Source organism: Meriones unguiculatus, chromosome 1, assembly GCF_030254825.1.
Source record: "Meriones unguiculatus strain TT.TT164.6M chromosome 1, Bangor_MerUng_6.1, whole genome shotgun sequence".
In the NCBI taxonomy this organism is placed as follows: domain Eukaryota; kingdom Metazoa; phylum Chordata; class Mammalia; order Rodentia; family Muridae; genus Meriones; species Meriones unguiculatus.
Window position 1 is genome coordinate 130,574,213 of NC_083349.1, and position 22,168 is coordinate 130,596,380.

The 22,168-nt window shown below is 37.5% G+C and overlaps 1 protein-coding gene across 1 annotated transcript in view; it reads left to right on the plus strand.

The window, feature by feature from the left end:
- Positions 1–22,168, plus strand: part of Cog5 (component of oligomeric golgi complex 5) — a 251,996-nt gene that overhangs the window by 89,591 nt on the left and 140,237 nt on the right. The gene's annotated exons all lie outside the window — the stretch shown is intronic.

Sequence of the window (22,168 nt, forward strand, 5' to 3'; positions counted from 1 at the left end):
GACCACTTAGAGTAGCATGGGCATCTAGCAGCAATCTTTCAAACAGAACAGTGGACTTTTCTGTTTATGAATGCCATCTTTAATTTATTTCAGCTATGTTTTTATAGTATTTAGACTATAAGTCTTTCACTTCCTTGGTTAAATTTATTCCTGAGTATATTATTATTAATACTAGCACTGGCGTTTTGGTTTGTTTGGTTTGAAAAAGGGGATTGTTAATGTAGTGAAGGCTGGTTCAAACACACTGCCCAGGGTGACCCCAAGCCCACAATCCTCCCGCTGGGATTAGAGGCCTGTGCTATTATGTGGAATTCTTATTTTTTTTATTGCTATTCTAAATAGAATTGCTTTTTAAATTTAATTTTTGCAGTCTATTACTAGTTTATAGGATTATAAATGATTTTTTTGTGTTTTATTATTTACTCATTATCTATAATTAACCTTTGAGACCTAGCTCTACCCTCTCACTGGCTGTAGCATTTAGGAGAGTGGGTCCTGCACCTCGCCTAGGCAGCACAGTGGAGCTGGCCCTGATGGTGAAGGCAAAGGTGAGACAGCGCTGAGGTTGTAAAAGTAGGAGAGCTGGCCCAGCCCCTCACAGGCTGCAACACTTGAGCGAGATGGACCCGCACCTTGATTGAGAAGCACAGTGGAGCTGGCTCTGGAGGAGTGGGTCCAGGTGAGCTGGCTCTGAGAGTATGAGAACAGGAAAGGTGACCCTGCTTTCTGCTGATGACAGCATTGGGTAGCCTAGCCAGAGATGTGCTGAAGAGCTTGTCTTGGTAGTACAGATAAGAGAGAGCTGCTGCTCTGACCAGCTCATCTTGGGCAATGAGTTGGCCCACCCTAAAAATCTGTATCACCCTACCATCTGCAAATAGTTGGGACTTGTGAAAGGGCCAGTCCTGCTGATACAAAGCTGCAGGATATCCATGACACAGGACAACAATATGATAACTGGTGAGGATCCAATATGATGTCACAGAAGCTAGAGATCTGAAACAGACCAATGACTGCTTGCAATGAGCATTTGTAAGTGAAGATGTGTGAATAGAAAGATACACTGTGGGATGGATATCCTGTGAAGTACTACAACTTTCATGGTGAAATGATTTCTATGCTTTGTTTTTTAGAGTGGAGGTTGCAAGGGTGAAGGGCAGATATGAGGGGACACGGAGATGAGTGGGACTGGAGTACGTGATGTGAAATTCACAGTACATTAATAAAATTTTATAAAAAGGAAAGAAAGACTGGAATTTGCATAGGGACAGATGTATATAGATCACCGGACTGGAACTAAGTATCTAAAAATAAGTCCTCAGATTTACAACTTGGATCTGTCCCGCAAGTGCTAGGATTAAAGGCATGAACCACCAACCCTGCCATGAAGACAATTTACGTAGTAGCTAATAGTCATTTTTATTTTGAGGTTTTGAGACAGGGTCTCCTGAACCACAGGCTGGCCTGGAATTAGCTGAGTTGCTGAGGATGACGATCTTGAACTTCGGATCCTCCTGTCTTTCTGAGTGGTATTACAGTTATACACCACTATGCCTGTGGTGGTACTAGAGAGTGAATGCAAGGTTTTATGCATGCTGTGCAAGCACTCTATCAGTCAAGTTACATCATCAGCCAGCAGTTTGGTTTTTTGAACAAATGGTGCTGGGACAAGTGATATATACATATAAAAGGCGTTTTTATCACATCATTATCACAGCACAGAAAAAAGGATTCTGTACCTAAGTGTAAAGCCAGATATTGTGCTCACAAAAAACAAAAACAGAAAACCAACAACCTCAAACCAAAAAACATAAAAGCATTTTTTGTTGCCTAGTTCCTAAATAACACCAAAAGCATATATTTCAAAAGAAAAAAATAGCATGTACTTCATTACAGCTTTAAAAAAGTTGTACATCATAGGGCACAATCATCAGAATAAAAAAGACAGCTTACCAAATAGAAGACCTGCTCCAGTACTTACATGTAGAATACATAAAGGATTCCTACAATTCAGAAAGAAAACATAATCCAACTAAAAACAGGAAAAGAATTTGAATTGTCATTCTTCCAGAGAGATAGAAAAGTAGCCAATAATTACATGAAAAATTGTCAGCCTTATTAGTCACTGTGGAAGTGCAATTTAAACCAGTGATAGCATACCCACTTCACATCTAAAAGAGCTGAGATAAAAGTCCCGGCAATAATATTCTACTCACTCTTTGCTATACATGCTGTATTCTCAGAGCTTTTGCAAGGTTACAGTTTACTTACTTCCCTTGAAAGATTAAAATATTTCATTAAGCTCTTCTATTAAGGGACAGCCAGGGTTTTTAAGGTAAAATTTTGAATGATAGTAATCTACTTTAGTATCTTTTATTGTACAGTTCCTCTGTCATGCGTGAACTCTTCAATCTTTTAAAAACAAGGAGAGGATGCAGGAGAATAATGTTTGAATTGACATATTAACCTCCGTTTTATTTAGCAAACAATCTGATGCCTGTGCTTCAAGTCCAAATAGTTTTTTCGTTCCGCTTTCCTAACTCCTCTCTACAAAGCCTATTTAGTAGCTCAAGAGCTCTTAAGCTAAGAGAGTCTGGGAACTTGTTGGTAATATGCCAGGGAGCATTCATTGCATTGAAGATTAAATGGCTTCTCCTGCAGCTGCTGTGCATGTGGAACTTCCATGGACTTTAATTTTCATTATCTCTTTTGGTATATGGCTTTAGGCTTAAATTGGGGGTTGACTGAAGGTGTAAAGTAGTAAACATAGCAGACAGAATTTGTTTTAGTTTCCTACAAACTGAGTTCCGCAAAGCAAGAGAAATACTGTTTCACAATTTTGGACTTGAGAGTTTGGAAGAAGGTGCTGGCAGGGCTTTGGCTACTATTGGAGAGTCTTTCCTTGCCTCTTCTAGCTTTGCATGACTCTGGTGTTCCTTGACTTATGAACGGAGCATTCCATCTCCTCTGTCTTCATGTGGCATCTTCTCTGGGTGTTGGGGTCCACATTTCTCTTATTCAATGAGGATTCCCATCATCAGACTAAGGTACATCTTAATAGAATATGATCTTATTTTCCTTTAATTGTATCTGGAAGGCCCTATTTACAAGATCACATTATGTATGTCAGGAGTTAAGCTTTCAACACATCATTTTTGGGAGGAGGCAGGTCATACTCTCTATGAAGGGAGTTTTCCTTCAGATGTATTAAGCTCTTGAACTACGACATGACATGAGTAGAATACAGTGTTTTCACAGAGTCAGCATAGATTAATGAAGATGAGTGAAAGATGAGAAAAGAGTATCACTGGCAATTTTGATGTTTGGTCTCAGGTCAGTGCTCTTGAAAACCATTGTTCTGCTGCTGCAGCTTCTCCTTTTTCTCCTCCTGCTCCTCCTCTTTCCTTCTTTCTCCTTCTTTTTCCGGAAAACACCAGGTGGTAGATGACACTGGTGCCAGTGCAGTGGGAGGACCTTGAGGACCCAGGATTAAGAGGCTGTGGCTTTCATGAAGGACTTGTCACCTGTCTTAGAGGCTGTGGTCATGGTTAAGGGCACAGGGCTCATGGAGGTAGAAGGCAAAGACAAGGAGTAGATATCCATCACCAAGCTGGACTTCCTGATCAAGGACATGAAAATCAAGTCCCTAGAGGACATCTTCCTGTTTTGGGCCATTACAGAATCCCAGATTATTGAGTTTTTCCTAAAGGTTCTAAAGATCATACCAGTGTAGAACCAGACTCAGACTGGATAGTGGTCCACGTTCAACAGTGGTCATGTTGCTCTTGGTGTTACATGTTCCAAGGAGATAGCCATTGCCATTGTTCTTGTGCAGAGAGGCTACTAGGGGAACAAGATTGGCAAGCCACATACTGTTCCATGGATGGTGACAGGCTGCTGTGGCTGTGTTGCTGTGAGAAGTACAAGCATCTGTCTCTGCCCCCTGTGGGAGAAGCTACCGGTGATGGCTGGTGTTGATGACTACTGCACATCAGGCAAGTGCTGCACTGCCGCCCTGGGCAACATTGCCAAGGCCACCTTTGATGCCATCTCCAATATCTACAGTTATGTGACCCCGGGCCTCAGGAAAGAGACTGTTCACAAAGTTTCCTTATCAGGAACTCATTGACTATCTTGTGAAAACCCACACTCTTATGTGTTAGTTGTGGGGTTTTTATACAAGAAAAATAAAGTGAATTAAGTCTGCTAAGAAAGAGAAGGAAGGAAGGAAGGAAGGAAGGAAGGAAGGAAGGACACAGTTGTTTGAAATCCCCATAATTTTCTTTACATCATACTGCCTTAACTTATACTGTTCTGTAGTGTGGTCTGTGCATATAAATTTGCTTATGGAGAGAGGTCCTAACATGTTTACAGTCAAGAGATGAATGGTCTTTTAAAAATATTTTAAAAATTATTTATTATTTTATATGCATTGGTGTTTTGTCTGCATGTATGTCTGTATGGAGGTGTCATCCCCTGGAACTGGGGTTACACATGTGAGCTGCCATGTGGGTGTTGCGAATTGAACTTGGGTCTTCTGGAAGAACAGACAGTGCTCTTAATCTCTGAGCTCTCTCTCCAGTGCCCAGAGATGAATGGTCTTTAGAATAAGATAAATTATGTTTTTTTAACATTCACTATTGTATTTTCTTTATATGAAATGAATTTCATAATAATATTTTTATTCAAGTATATCATGTATTGTAACTGTTCATCCCTCATTATCTGCCTTTTTTCCATCTTGCTAGTTCCTTCATCTTCCCAAACAGTCCTCATTCTACTTTTTGGATTCCGTATATAAGACATGGTTTTTGTTTCTTGATTCTTGATTACTTTTCTTTATGTGCTTATCTCCAGTTCCATTCATTTTCTTGAAAATGACATAATTTTTGTCGTTTTCGTAGATAAACTTTTATTGTGTATTTATATCGTGTTGTCTTTATGGCCCCATGTTTTTAGCCCCTCCACAATTCCATGGTGTTCTGTTGTGCACTGTGCTGCACACTGTGCAGGTGCAGCCGTGAGCGGCCTTAGGACTAGGGGTGGATAGCCGGCTCACAGGGAGTTCTGGTCTCAGGCTTTTAAAGGACACCGTGGTGACTGGACTCATGTACTTCCCACCAGTACATAAGGGTTCCTTTATCCCTGACCTGGACAGCATTTAATTTGTTCTCATGATAGCTATTCTCTGGAGGGTGAGACAGAATCTCAGGGTAGTTCTGACATAAATTTCTCTCATGGGCAAATAAGGATGTTGAAAAAATATTTTCATATGTTTATTGGCCAGTTGTACTTACTTTTATGAGAGCTGTTCATTGAATATGTTCTTTTTTTGTTAATTCAAAAAGTACTTGATCTCAATTATCAGTTGTTTCTCAGCTGCATAATTGGTTTTCATTAGCTCTCTTTGTCTGCTTAACAGCTTTTGTTTCTGTGCAGAAGCTTTTCATTTCTAGGTAATCCCATTTGTTTGTTCTTGATGTCATTTTCTGGCTTTGGGGAAAAAATACCTTGTTTATGCTTGTATCTAAAGTATTTTCCTTTAGCAATTTCAAAATATTACATGAGGGTTGTTTGTCCACTTTGAGGTTTTGTAAGTGTAAGAAATGAGACTCTAGTTTCCTTCCTTAAAGTGTGGATCCAGCTTTCCCAGCACCGTTTGTTGGAGAGGCTGTCTTTCCTCCAGTATGTTTTTGGCATCTTGATAAAAACAAACAAACAACAACAAGAAAACATGGCTTTGGTTGCATAGTTGATGTTTGTATGTGTTTTGTGTGTGTTGTCCACACCAGTCAGTTCCTTGCTATATTTGGTACTCTGGCTCTGTAGGTAGAGAAATTATGATACTGTTGGTATTGCTCTTTTTCCTCTGGATTGATTTGGCTCTCTGGGACCTTTTGTGCTCCCGTGTGAGTTTTAGGAGGATTTTTATTTTTGTAAAAGATTGCATTAGAATTTTGCTGGTTATTACATTGAGATTGTTTACCTCCCTTGGCAATAATAGCCTTTTTCATAGTGTTAATTCTTCCTATCCATGAGTAGGGGAAGTTTTCATTTTCTAGTGTTTTAGTTTCTTTCTTCATGCCTTAAAGTTTTCATTGTAGAAGTCTTCCCGTCTTTGGATAAGTTTATTACTAGTTTTAAATTTTTTTATTTTATTTATTCATTTGATGATATTGCAAATTAATTTTTCCTCTGATTTCTTCTGTTCTTCTGTTCATTATTGATTAAGAGAAAAACTAATTTTTTTTTGTGCATTGATTTTGTTTCCTGCTGTTTTGCTTAAAGGGTTCATCACATCTGATTTTGGACAGGGATAGTGCACTGAGTCTTTTTTACCACAGTGCAGAACTGCAAATGTATGTAGGAAGTAGAAGTTAGGAACCTCTTTGGTGTTTTTCTTGAGTCTGTGACAGTAGTTTCTGTAGGTATTGAATGCTTCTTCAAGCTGTCCTCTCATGTTTACAGATTTCCGTATCATCCAGGGCTCTTACTTGAGACCAAGTGAATTTGATATAGTTATTTTTTTTTTTTCAATGCAGTTTATTCAGGAACATTGAACAATCCTCGGACCCCGGGGAAAGCCAGCCCACAGCTTAAATAGCCTCTGGGTAGCCAACCCAGGCGTGCCACGGGGGCAATGCAGATAGGTCCACATACATGGAAGCAAGCCAGATCCTCGGCCTTAGCCAAATGTGGAATTGTTCGTGACAGAGAGCACTCACCATCGGGAAGGTGGAAGGCGGAAACCAGCTCCATCTTTAGGGCATAGCATTCCGCAGCTCTCTACAGTTCCCCCTTTTTGTTTTAGACGCATCAGGCAAGAGTAGAGGTCTGATCTCTGATATTAGAAATAAATTGGGACTTTGTACAGATGTTCATTTAGGTGTCATCCACCCAAAGAGCATCAGACCTGTCCGATACCTTTTTCTCAGAGGCGGGACCTGGGGCATCAACCCGCATGCAATCAGACATGCTCTTCTCTGGGTCCAAAGCTGCTGACCCTGAGTGCAGTGCTTAGCCTCGCATCCTGAGCGTATCATTTTAGCTTTTTATGGTATCCAACCATGCTTGGGGAGAATGTCCTGCTTCAATGGCTGTAAAGGCCTGAATGATCATGGCTGCATCACACTGTTGTGATATAGTTATTTTAAGTAGAAAGAATTCACAGAAATATTTGAAGAGTGTGTGATGAAAACAAAATTTTAGATGGCCAGAATCAGATAATGATGCTAAGAATGGCCTAGATTTTAGAAACAGACAGCTACACGGGGGTCATCTTATTGTCTGCAGTGTAGTCAGCATTTGTAATGGTTCTGATGCAGATTCGTAGGCTGAAGCCTTAATTTTCAGTGTGGCTGTGGGAAGTGAGACTTTTGTCAGGATATCTCATGAATGGGATTAGGATTCTTCGATAAGAATTTGGGGGTAGCTTTCATGTCTGCTTGTGACACTAGAAGTCTGAAAAATGGAGAAGGGCTGTTGTTTAGAACCCAGCCATACTGGTGACCTGGTCTTGAAGGCTGTATTTCTAGAGCTATGAGAAATCATCGATGTCTTCTGTGTGTTTGTTTTTAATTTATCCAGGTTATATTATTTTATGATAGCAGCCTAGAATAACACAAATAGTATTTCTTGTCTTCCCTACTTAATAATGGGAAATCTGTCATTCACTTTCATCTGAAAAGTGGAGTAAGTAGATAAACTAACTCCCTGTAGTCAGTCCATCACATGGAAACACAGAGGTTCTTATAATGGTTTCTGCCTCCTTAATATACTTTTTTGCTAGAATTACTATAGTAAATTATACTGGTGGCATGAAAAAGAGAAAAATTCATTGTCTCAGAGATGTGAAGATAGAAATTTGAAATCAAAATACTAATAAGTTAATTTCCTTTTGAAGGAAACTGTTGTATGACTCTCCTAGTTCATGATGCTTTGCTGTCAATCTTTAGAGTTTCTTGGATTGTAGAAGCATAAGCCCAATCTTTGCCAAATCACATAGTATTCCTCATGTGTATTAGTCATACTAGAATAGAGCCTCATCTTAGCCTACATCTGAAATGACTAGTTTTGAGAAAGGTGACATTCTGAGGTCCTGGTGTAGAACCTTATGTCAACTTTGAGATGCTACAATTCAGGATATATTATAGCAGAATCATAAATATTTGTTATTGATTTTGTTTCTGATAACTAGTTGTGTATGACCCCATCCAGTGACTCTGCTAACCTTTCTACGTGAATGTATTCCATATACAATATATATATTAGCGGTACATATTCTCAGAGTTTAATCTCATAATGTTTATAGACTTCTACTTCTCACAATTGCTTTCATTTTTTTAAGGAGTCAATATGGACAGTGGACATGAGTTTCATATAACTATATAGTATTTCTTGTCCTTTTTGTAAAATGCAGATATAGAGCAAGAAATGAGTGCAGCTGGAAGTTACTTATATATGAGGATTTTATATCTATAGTTATTTGTGTAAGTAGTTTTTGTAGGATAGGACTACATTGAGTACTTTTACTATAGGAAATAGATTCTACTTGATTTTTAAAGGAATAAACAAATTACTAACACTATGTTGATGAGGATTTTGTATTTTTTTATATTGCTTTCAAACTAGTCTGATTGATGTAATCAGTGTATTTCTAAGTATGTTCTATAGGTGATAGTCCCACTAAGGGAGAAAAGCTAAGAGTGATGCTGTCCTGGGTTGAATAAATTTTAATCATGCCTAATTGATTGAGGAAACCAGCTAAATCTTTTGATTAGCAGAGAATTTTCTAGATTAGTTCATTATAACAGCAGTTAAGATAGTGTGTCAGTTTTCACCAAGCATTACTCTTTTTGGAGCGCTAAAACCTGTGAGAAGCATTCCTTAAAGTAGCCATGATTAGTAATTAAGGCAGGTGCTATGATGCTCTAAGTCACTGAGCCTCTGGGGCAGTATTTAAGCACAGGAGTTAAGGCCAGCCTAGATAATATTGCATGGCCCTATTTAAAAAAATGACAACCAAACAAAAACATATAAAAAGAGTTATGGCATTGCTTTTAGCATTTGTGACTAGAACCTTTTAATGTTTATTGTTCAAATATTTTTTTGGTAAAGAGGCTGCCTGGTTTATCTTTTCTTTGGCCAGCAAAGCTCTAATGTGAATGTAGAGCTGGAGAGTTTAGGCAGATTTTAAAAGGCTTTTTGACAAAGGAAATCAAAGTCATACAGATTCTCCTTGCATAATGCATAATTATAATGAAGAGGAAAATGGTTCGATAAGCCCTGAGCCTTTGTTTAATGCCTTTGTGTTGCAAATATTGTTTCTTAGAAATAGTTTTAGTGAAGTATAGTTGATAGGAAAACCTCCCTTGTTTAAGGTATTCAATTTGATAAGTTTGAACATTATTTGAATGCTTCAGAAACAAAGCCTTAACACATTCAAGCTAAACGTATTTATCACTCCCCAAGTTTCTCCAGAGTCCTATTCTTCCCCAGAGAATCACTGACCTACATTTCATTTTATTTGTATCTATATAATTTGTTTATTGACTTTTTTCATTCGTTTGAATTGAAATTTTTAAGTGATTGTTACATCTCATTGATTGTCTTGTTAACTGTATGTTTTATTTGTTAAAGCCTGGTATTATTATTATTTTAATTAGCTTTTTAATCATCTGGAATAAAGCATTCTAGATTAATATCATTAAAAACAACCCTGGTGAAGCATAATCATGATTACAAAAGTTATAGAAATATGCTGTTTACAGAAGGATGATATGGCACTGACTTATATCTGTAATAGTACAGGATAAAATTTTAAAGGCTTTATTTAGGCATGATGTTACTTTTTAGCAGAGGGCCCACAAGATGTTATGATACCGTTCTTTGTAATAAAGTACACAAAAATGCAATTTATTAGAATAATTTCGATTACCCATATAGTTCTTCATGGATTCTCTTCATGAACAACAATTAAACATTTTTTTTTCAAACAACAAGAAACAAAGCAAAATAAAAATCTTCCCCCAAACAAAAGAAAACAAAATAGTCCAGTCACTGGTTTCATCAAAGATGGCGAGGGGCAGCAAGGAAAACTCAGCTGACCAGTCAGTCTTTCCCTAGTCTGTTATGTGTGAACAGTGAAAAGTTCCAAGAAAGAAAGGTCAGGCAGAGTAGTTTCTGACCTTTCAGGATGTTTTTAGATGGGGGTCTGGCTAAATTCTGTAGGTTGACCTTGAACTTACCTTCCGTATATCTCAGCCACCTTAATACTTGGGCTTGTGAGAATGTGCAACATTATTTTCATTTTTTAAACTTTCTTTTTTTTTTTTTTTTTTGGCTGATTTACCTAGTGCATGAAAGGATTGATAGTGACTTATTTCTGGCATGACTGAGAAACCCCAAATAGAGTGCTGGAAAGGGAATAGGAAAATATAAGTCCATGTTTTTAAACTGTGTCACATGAACAGCATGATAGTTATTAGGAAATCATGAAGAAAGGAGGAACTGTGTTCAAAGGAAAGATGCAGATAAGGTGTGTTTCTACTGGCCTTGCCTTCCTTTGCATGACAAGTCCAAAGCGGACACTGTAAGATACAGGAAAGAAAATTGCCACCCATTTTTAATGAAAAGGATTTTCTTGCACCCCGAGAGAGAGGCTTTTTGATGCTCTAAAGCTTTGACAAAGAGGGAGAGCAAATATTCCCTGAGAAGCATTTTAGACTTAAAATATGTCTTAAGGATTTACTTAAGCCTCGGGCTATTCTATGCATAGTTTATGTAGTCATATCAATTAAGAATTAACTGGAAAAGAACAAAATTTGACCTTTGTTTATCTTTTCTTCAGGATCCTTCTCCTAAATTTCATCAGAAGATCAAGAAGTAGCAACTAATACCTCATTTTGAAATTAATAGTTTTCTTTCAATTTATTTTTTGTGTGTCTATTTGTTTGGGTTTTCTGAGACAGGGTTGCTCTGTGTAACAGAGCCCTGGGGCCCTGGACTTGCTTTGTAGACCAGGCTAGCCTTGAATTCAGAGATTTGCCTGCCTCCTGAGTGCTGGGATTAATGATGTGCACCATCGTTTTTGTTCCCTTTGATGTATTTGTTAAATCTTTGTGTGTATGTAGGGTATCTGTATGTGGAGGATAATCTTGGTGGTTGGCCCTTGCTTTCCACCGGGTTTGAGACAAGATCTCTTGTTTTTTTACATTTCTTTTGCTAGGCTAGTTGACCTGTGAGTTTTCGGGGATTTGGCTGTCTCAGCTTCTTGTCTCCCTGTGCGTATTGGATTACAGATGTGAGCCACTGGCTACAACTTTATTTATACAGGTCAGAAGGATTTAAATTCTGGTCCTTGTGCTTGTTTAGGGCTGTTCCCCATCTCTGATGTCATTTTTATAATTAGAAAACACACTTTATTCATGTATCTCCATAGCTATACAGCCATCTTGTGAACATAGGCATTTTATTCTTCACTTTTAGAGTCTCAAAAAGGGTAGTGATTTTTCTATGGCCATACAATCAACTAGTTTTAAAGCCCAGATGTTCTAATTCCTAGTTTAACATTCCCTTATTCACATTCTGTCTGTAAAAATGTACCTGTTTTCTATAAAAGAATTAACTCCTAGTTAAAAGACATTTTGCGTCATTTTGATTTGCATCTCTCTATGGCTAAGGATGTTGAGCATCTCTAAGTGTTTCTCTGCCGTTCTATCTATATTCTTCTACAAAGAATTCTCTGTTTTAGCTCCATACCCCATTTTTTAATTGTATTGCTTGAATTATTGCCTTTTAACTTCTTTAGTTTTTTATATATTCCGGATATCAGCCTTCTGTCAGATGTAGGATTGGTGAAGATCCTTTCCCAATCTGTAGGTTGTCGTTTTGTTCTGACGACAGTATCCTTTGCTTTACAGCTTTTCAGTTTCATGAGGTCCCGTTTATTGATTGTTGCTCTTAGAGCCTGTGCTGCTGGTGTTTTGTTCAGGAAGTTGTCTCCTGTGCCAATGAGTTCACCTTGCACCCATCAGAATGGCTAAGATCAAAAACTCAAGTGACAACACATGCTGGAGAGGTTGTGGAGAAATGGGAACCCTCTTTCATTGCTGGTGGGAATGTAAACTTGTACAACCACTTTGGAAATCAATCTAGCACTTTCTCAGACAATCAGGAATACTGCTTCCTCAAGACCCAGCTATACCACTTCTAGGCATATATCCAAAAGATGCTCAAGTACACAACAAGGACATTTGCTCAACCGTGTTTGTAGCAGCTTTATTTATAATAGCCAGAACCTGAAAACAACCCAGATGTCCCTCTATGGAGGAATGGATACAGAAATTGTGGTACTTTTACACAATGGGATACTACTCAGCAATTAAATACAAGGAGATCATGAATTTTGCAGGCAAATGGTGGGATCTAGAAAAAAATCATTCTGAGTGAGATATCCCAGGAGCAGAAAGACACAAATGGTGTATACTCACTTATAAGTGGGTAGTAGACCTATAAGATAGGATAAACATACTAAAATCTGTACACCTAAAGAAGATAAACAAGGAAGAGGACCAGGGGTAAGATGATCAATACTCACCCACAAAAACAATGGGGATCGACATTGAAAGTAGGAGAAAACAAGTAACAGGACAGGAGCCTACTCAGAGGGCATCTGAAAGACTAAGAAGATGCTGAGACTCATAACCAAACCTTTGGCAGAGTTCAGGGCATCATATGAAAGAAGGGGGAGTTAGTAAGACCTTGAGAGGACAGGAGTCCTACAAGGACCAAATATGTCAGGGCACAGGAGTCTTCTATGAGACTGTTTCTCCAACCAAGGACCATACATGGATATAAACTATAACCCCTGCTCGGACTTAGCCCATGGTAGCTCAGTATCCAAGTGGGTTCCCTAGTAAGGGGGACAAGAATTATTTCTGACATGAACTCAATGACTGGTTCATTAAGCTGTCCCTCCCCACCCCCCCAAGGGAGGAGCAGCCTTGTTAGGCCACAGATAAAGACATTGTAGCCAGTCCTGAAGATACCTGATAAGCTAGGGTCAGAGGGAAGGGGAGGAGTACCTCCTCTATCAGGGAGGGGGAAGGGAGGAGATGAGGGAGGGGGGGATTGGGAGGGAAAGAGGGAGGGGGCTACAGTTGGGATACAAGTGAATGACTTGTGATTAAAATAAAAAAAATAATAAAATTCCTGAATTAAAAAAAAAGATATTTTGGTGCTGACAATGTAGCTCAGTGATACATAGTTTAGCTAGCATGGGTAAGGCTCTGGGTTTTATATCAAGTACCAGAAAAAATTAAAGGAAGATTTTAAGTATTTTAGTGGATATGTACTGTTTCAGTTTGCATTAAAGGTCAGTGTCAATGGTTATAATAAAATTTCAATGTGTTTTCATGCATTGTCTTATTAGTGTCCTCTTCATGAACTTATTTAATATCTTTTGTTATATACCCATTACATAATAGGAATTATTTATATTTTTGATGACGATACTCTTTTTGGAAATTCTTGGACAATGTCAGCTTGTTTATAAAGTCTTTTGATGTTCTTTTATTTCTATTACCTTCGTGATCCTCCATTCCCTTCTACTTAATCTCTTCTTTAAAAAAAAAAAAAATCCTCCTCCCATTTCTGTGTCTTTTTGTTGTTGTTGATATATGGTGATTCCCCTGGTTTAATTAAGGTTGCTTGCATGAGCAGGGACCACAGATTTTTTTACTGGTGTATGACAACTTACTAGTCTCTTTACCACTGAAGAAGATGAATCCCCCTTTGCCCAGTAACCATTCTGTCAGTCCTTACGCAGTCTGTGCTGAAATGTTGAAGTACAGCATCTTGTGCAGGTCTTTTACAAAGGCACCCATAGGTGGAGTGATGGTAATACTTTAATCTTTCATTTCAGCAATTAATCCTGCTATGCTATCTTCTAATATTAAATTTATTGTTTTTGATTGGTAGCAATTAGAAATTTGGTTATGATCTGGTCAAGAGACCTATGACTGGGGAGGTCATAGACATTAAGGATGAAACTAGTAGCTTTGTTAAATGGATACTTTGTAAAATTGTCTTTTAACTATGTATATGTAGACCCTTAGACTAGTACTGACTTTGGCCTTGGTCACAGAAGCTTCTTTTTGTAGTGAATGGTAGTTAATGGGAAGCCTCATAGCTGGTCAGGTTGCTAAGAGCAAGTGACTCTTGAGTTCTCATTCATAAAACATGTCACATCCTCTAGAGCTCAGGGAACATCACTTGGAAGGAGACAGGAAGAATATTAAAACAGGACAGTGAGGGAGGGGTGCTATGAGATGCTGGCTTATGGGTATCACATGGCTGTGGCAGTTACCATTCCAGAAGAGGAGGCAGGAAGAGTGTCAGAGCCAGGGGGTTGGAGGACCCCAGGAGAGCAAGGCCAGCGTTTAAGCAAAGCTCATCTGAACTCTGAATGAAGCAGCAGACACAGGGCCTACACAGGTTGCACCAGGTTCTCTTTCAGTTGAGTGGTTTTAGGGGCCTCCTGAATGTGTGAATGAGAGGGTCTTTGATTCTTGGTCTCTTTTCCTTCTATTCATTTGCCTTGTCCAACTTTGATGTGATAGTTTTTGTTTTATAAAAAATACTTTTTTGTGGTTTTTATTTTTTATTAGCAGTCATTACAATATCCACCAGAATGAAGACTGTGTCAAGTGAAATCTGGATCTTTCCATCACAATTGGTCATCAAGCATCAAATGGTTGGCCTTAAAATGATACATAGAAATAGCATTATCAAGACTGAGCTTGGTTTTTCTTGTGTATTTGAGATTATATATGTATATGCATATATGAATGTAGCAACAAATAATTTTTAATAAATTTATTTTTTATTAATTATACCTTATTCATTTTGTATCCCAGTTATAGCCCCCTCCCTCCCTCGACCCCTCCCAATCCTACCCTCTCTTCATCTTATCCTCCCATGCCCCTCCTCCAGTCCAGTGATAGGGGAGGTCCTCCTCCCCTTCCATCTGACCTTAGTCTAGTAATTTTTTTGTTTTGTTTTGTTTTTGTTTTTGTTTTTGTTTTCAAAAAGTTACGGACTTACTGGCATAGATTATCTAGATATCACAGATGAAAAATATCTGAAGAACATAGAGATTAGTAGTGTAGAAGTCTTGTCTTCAGGTTTATATTTAGCATAATTACTGAATCAAAGTAAAAATATTGTTCTCTCTCCCCTATATATATTTACTTTATATGAATATCCAGTAGTTTTATAAAATGTAAAATATGTTGTTAAGCATTTTATATATTTTTTTGGCTTTAAAAAATTTTTTTTAAATATTACAGTTTATTGACTTTGTATTCCAGCTTTATCCCACTTCCTCATTCCCTCCCAATCCAACCCTCCCTCCCTCATCTCCTCCCTGCCCCTTTCCAAGTCCACTGACAGGGGAGGAGATCCTCCCCTTTCATCTGTTTGTTGCTTTCTTGTAGAAGCCTGTACTCATGAGAGACAGGGAGGGGATTTAGATGGGAGGGGAGGTGGGGAGTAACTGGGAGGAATAGAGGGAGGAGAAACTATATTCAGGATATATAGTATGAGAAATGAGTATTTTCAATAAAAAGGAGGAAAGAGAAGAAAAAAAAGATGTTGGCTTTCTTTTTTTCTGTCCTATCTAGGAGTAAGTTACTCTAGTAGGAAGGGAGTATCTTAGTACTGAATTAGGGGAGTCAGTTGTGGCTGTTTTGGGGTAGCCCTCCAGAGGACCTGTTTAGAAGAGCCCAACTGTCAGATGTAGGGAGGACAGGAAGGAATTGGGTGGTGTCTGGAATGAGTTTCGAGGGGGAAGTAAATGCAGAAGTTGTTAACATTACCAGTCCTCAAGAGTGAACTAGGACAAGGGTGTTTTAAAATGTTGAAAGCAAAGTCCACTATAGCCTTTCTATGGGATCACAGCATCTATTGGGCTCCTCCCCCCCCCCGCCCCCCGGCTCCCTCTGGCCTCTAAGGTTGATCATCAGAGTTGCCAATTCTGCTTTCTTGCTCATTGATAGCTTTTGAATTGGCTAAAAGGCAGCATGATGCCCCCTTCCCATGTTGCTTCTAGATAAAGAAGAGAAAACTCTCTATCATTTAATTTCCAGGTTTAAACAGTAAAAGATCTACTTCTCTTGGCTGCAGTGAACCAAGGTCTGAAGTCTTGTATCTGGATGATATATATATGAAAATACTTATATATGTATATATATACTTATATATAAGAAGGAAATACTTAGTTGTTTAAATAATATTTCATACAGCTGTGTCTAATGTCTGGGGAGTGTGATTCCTTGGAGTATTAAAACAAAGCACTCTAGTTGTCTCAGTCTCTGTTTAAACTTTACTGTTGGTGTTTAAGACCATGCAGTTGGCCAGAGTTAACTATTTCCTTACTGTCAATGCCATTTAAAGTTCTTATCCTCAGGGGTTACTTGGGTTTGAGAGAGACCTTTTGTTCCTCTTACAGGCTGCGGTGGTACTCGGGAGGTAGAGGTAGGCAGATCTCTGAGTTTAAGGCAAACCTGGTCTACATAGTGAGTTCCAGGACAGCTAGGGCTACATAGTGAGACCCTGATTATAAGGAGGGAAAAATAAAGAAAAGAAAAAGAAAAAGGCAACCTGTAAGCTGAGCATGGTGATACATACTTGCAATCTAAGCACAAAGGACACAGGTGCAGGAGGATTGCTCCAACATCAAGGCCAGATGAAGCAACATAAGGAGACTTCACCTTTGGGGGTGGGGAGAGAAAGAAAGAAACAAAGGGAATGGAAGTACCTTGGCTTTAATTAGTTCCTTGATTTGGCTTAAATCATAGTATCAAATTTTGTTAACATTATAATCTGATATCATCTATGATGTTTGAAAATTTTTTATGGTTGTTTTGTTCCTTTTTAAAGTTGTTATACAGCAAGAGAATTCTCAAAGAACTACTGTTTATGCAATATCTCAGATGGTAGTATCTTACCTCTCTCAGTTATTGTCAGTCTTTGAGATAATCCTGTAGGAATTTTTATGTCACCTATTTCTGTACAAAACAGGCTTTAGGCTGAATTGTTTTTAAGTTACATGTGTTTATTTGTGTGTGTATTTGTGGGGGCATTTGTACACAATGGCATTGTGTATGGAGGCTAGAGGGCCACTCCTGGGAGTCAGTTCTCTCCTTCTCTCTCTGTGGGTCTTGGGGATTGAACTCAAGTCATCAGTCAACAAGAACATTTACCTGTTTACTGACCTGAGCCTGAGTTTATGTCTTTCTTTTTAATTTTAAGATTTGTTTCATTATTTTATGCATATGGGTGTTTTGGATGCTCGTATGTCTATGTATGACGTCTGTCCTGGTGCTTGAGGTGGCCAGAAAAGTGACCTGCATCCCCTTGGCTTGGAGTAATGGACAGTTGGGAATTGAACCTGGGTCCAATGGAAGAACAAGTGCTCTTAACTGCTGAGCCAACTCTCCAGCCCATTCCTCCCATACTTGAGTTACTTAATCAGGTGTGTGTAAGAATTTAATGTAGAGGTACTTAGATAATTTTACCATTGCATTCCAAGAATGGGCTTAGGAAATAATATAGAAAATATAACTATAAATTAAAAAGTAAGCAGATTGGGAAAATTATCAAAGTATATTTAATAAGCAGTTATAAAGTTATAAAGTGATATAAACAAAGGAAACAAAATTTATATCATACTCAAAACAATGTAATTAATAACCAACATTTAGCTTCACCAAAAGTTTGTATCAGACTAGTACAAACATATATTTTCCTAGGCCAGCACCTGTAGTTTTTAAGCAGTGGTAGTTTTGTGTTGTGTGTGGTTAGACGTGGGTCTCATTTACTAGAAAGTAAAATATATACAATCCAGTAGTTTCTTCCCCCCCAAGGCTACTTAGATAACTTGTAAAAATGTCAAATAAGTTAAAAGTGCTTCTTTGAATGGATACAGCTTTTATACTTCCTCTGTAAAACAAACGATTCCATCTTTGTAATTTTTTTTTCATGGAAACAATTCTAGATACTGGACATTTTATGTGTTAAGATAGGGACATAGTCCAGTGGGGGAGTGCATGTTAAGTCTTTAGGTTCAGTCTCCAACCAGAACCACCATCAAAAGTAAATATGTGTCCCTTCAAATAAAACATGAACCAAATAATGCTCTGGGAGGTTAAAAAAGAGATGAACTTTGGAAGAGAATGCTCATGTTGTGTATTTTAGAGCATCTGAAGATCATTTGTGCTTTTTCAGAGGCATGCATTTAAGTGGTGCTCTTTGAAAAGTAAATGTGTAGGAGTAAGCAACTTTTGTTGATTGGCGAGTATAGCCAGCTGCCCAGTCTCTGTGTCAGTTTTTTATTCCTCTGCTTTTTCTCACATAAACACCCAGGGGAGGCTCTGTGCTATTTTGGTGCTGGTTGAGAATGTGGGGATTCAGTCATACCCGTGCAAATCCCCTCATCTGCTTCTCAGTTGTTGCCTCTGTGTTATGGTGTTATGTAATTTCTTTCTTTCTTTTTAATATCTCTGTGACTTCAGAAAAATTCATGATGAGCATGGTATTTATAAAGGCTTTATCTAGTTGGCAGTTAAAATCTTTGTACAGAACCTTTCTTTGTAAGGAAGTCTTTGGTTTTTAAACATGAAATATAGTTCTAATACCTTGAATGTAGTTATCTAATAATGCCATAATATTTAGAGGAAAAGTATTAAAATGCCATAACAAATACTATCTACCAAATTTTTGGACTTCTTACCAGAAAGATATCATCTCACCCTTCGCTTCTTTTGAGGTCCTTGTGTGCCAAATAATACATTGTTAATTCATTTGAACAATCTGAATCAATCCTTGATGTGTTGATTCTTTGAAATCTTTATGTTGACCCATTGATAACATATACCTGTTATTTACTTATTTTTAAGGCTCTATAAAATGCATTGATTTTAAAGCAAATACTTCATCTATATTGCTATGTTAAGTGACTAAATTATGCTTTTATTTGTTTGTTGTGTTGATGGTGTAGATTTTCAGCTTTGTTCTCAATAATCTCTACTGAGCCTTCCTGGACATGCCCACGGACACATACACTCGCACGCGCACACAAGTACATTTGCGTGTCTACAATCGGAATATTTTGGTCATTGTTTGGAGCATTATTATGATAATCCCAATTATTTTTCAACATTTTTTTGCTGGCATGCAATGATCACATATGTGCTTGCAAATATGCATACACATGTCACCTGTACATGATGCCTATAGACATGCATATCTATGTAAGTTTATAATTAACACTGATCAATCTTTATGCCCAAATATATTCACCCTTTTCTTTTTAATGTTATTTTTATCATCAGTTAAAAAATCATTAATTTAAAATGTAGAATATTATTAGTCTAGTTACCTTATCTTTATATATTTTTTAATTCTAATTTTGATTGAAAGCTAAAGGATACAAAGAAATTGGGTATTCCATGAAATAACACATGCAGCAATCCTTGATGATAGAAGACAGAATTCATTTCCTAGTATCTTAAGTTTTAACAAATTAGATATTATTTAAAAAAAGTTATTATGTTCATTATTACTATCAGTTTTCTTGATGTCTGTGTCTGGCCTTTTAGTTGAATGTCTTTGTAATTTATTAGATTTCTAAATTTAAATAAAGGTAGCTAACATTTTGTTCCACCAAAAGCACTAGTGTCATCATTTTTCCCTTCTGAGGGATGATAACAATATAATCATCCCAAGTAGATCAACTTAGTTTTCTGCGATATGACACAGGAGGAAATTCAGCAAGTGTTAGTGTAAATTTTTTTTCTAAGTTCTTTGTTTAATAAGGTTTAAAGTTCAGATTGTTAGCAATGCTGGCATATTTCTGTTAGATCCAAAAGTGGCCTGCAAAGGGCAGTGCTGGTGTTGGCTACCTCATAGAAGAGCATTTTGTCTATCAGAACAGCCTGTGTCAGCTCAAAGACCCCACCTTGCTTTCTGTTATATAAAATCTGCCTGCTTTTCCACCATTTTAACCCCCTGACTCCTACAGATAGCCTTGGCAGTTTGACCCCCAAACATGAGTTCTTTCTACTGATGAAATGGTCCTCTTCTGTGATTTCATTGCACCCTCCATCTACAATTAGAGAATCTGGCATTTCTTATGTAGAATGTTAGCAGTTAATGCTATCATTATCCTAACTTGGCTAATGTCAGTTCCATGGCAGGATTTTTATGCTTATGTTTTTAGCTAGCAAATTGGAGGAGTAATATTATCTATCTTTTCAATCTAAAGTTTTCTTCAAGATTCTCTGAAAATTAAATTTTAAATGAAAGGTTTTAGGACTAGGGATGTGGCTCAGTGATAAATGTTTATGTAAGTATGTGGAAGACCCTGGGTTACATATTCAGCATGCAGCAAACAGTAAACAAAGAAGATATTTTATTTTGTAAAATCATACCAGATCTACTGAACAAAATGATATATAACATAGTTTGACATCCATTAGTAACACAATGGTATATAACATAGTTTGACATCTATTAGTAACACAATGTATATAACATAGTTTGACATCTATTAGTAACACAATGGTATATAACATAGTTTGGCATTCATTAGTAGGTTTTGATTTTGATAGTAGTCTACAGAGTATTTAGGGCATACATTATGTATTGCTGCCATTTTGCATCCCAAAACTCTCCAAAGCTTGATGAGTGTGTCATTTTTTTTTCTGTAGTTACCTATTAAGTTCCAGGCATAATTACACTCAAATGAGTTGAAGGTATTTACAGTAATCTTTTACTATGGTATGCCTTATGTTCTTTTGGATCACATGTTGCAAAAGAACACACTGTGGCTGGGCTTGGTTGTGTACGCCTTTAATCTCAGCACTCTGGGAGACAGAGGCAGGCAGATCTCTTTGAGTTTGAAGCCAGCCTGATCTGCAGAGTTCCAGGGTAGTCAGGGCTATTACCTAGAGAAGCTCTGTCTCTGGCAGACACACACAAAACAAAACTCGAAAAAGAAAAAGGACACAACTGTGGTTGAATTACAGTGAGCAATAATATGTTATAATTGTACTATATATGTCTTTCTTTTTTTTTTTGGTGTGTAACTTACTATATGGTGTTCAGTCATCAGATTGTATTGTATTGGATGCTTTAATATAGTTTGACCTGGTCGTTATATTATAACCAGGTTGAAGTAGGCTCTGATTGTATTTAATGCTAGGATATGTTTTAATAAAACTGAGGACCAAATTTTAATTAAGTGAAAATGTACTTGACATTGTATTAACTGGAAAAATGAAGTTATCTGTAATTAAATGTAATGTTTTAGAAGTGATGCCTTGAGGGACTGGATGCCATGACACACACCTTTATTTAATCTCAGCCCTTGGAAAGCAGAGACAGGTGGACCTGTGTGAGTTCAAGTCCAGACTGGTTTAAATAAAGAACTGCAGGCTAGTCTTGTCTACATGATGAGAGTTTTTCTCAAAAAGGAAAGGAAATGGGGATGGGGGAGGGAGAGAGAAAATTTGCCTTGATAAAATATTAGAAGTAAGAATTGTAGAATTGTAACTAAGGTAATTAAACCTCAGATTTCATCCTTAAGCATAGTATTTTAGAAACTTTTGATAATAAGCAAAATAAAAAGAATTACACAGTTTTAAAAATTATCCAAACTCTGAACACATAGAGGCAACTATAGAACCATGACTACCACCAGCACGTCCTCCTGTATCCTCCTCTTCCCCCCCCCTTCCTCCTCTTCCCTTCCTCTCCCCCTGTCTCTGCTTTCCAAGGGCTGAGATTAAATAAAGGTGTGTGTCATGGCATCCAGTCCCTCAAGGCATCACTTCTAAAACATTACATTTAATTACAGATAACTTCATTTTTCCAGTTAATACAATGTCAAGTACATTTTCACTTAATTAAAATTTGGTCCTCAGCTTTATTAAAACATATCCTAGCATTAAATACAATCAGAGCCTACTTCAACCTGGTTATAATATAACGACCAGGTCAAACTATATTAAAGCATCCAATACAATACAATCTGATGACTGAACACCATATAGTAAGTTACACACCAAAAAAAAAAAAAAAGAAAGACATGCCTTAGTTTTTATTT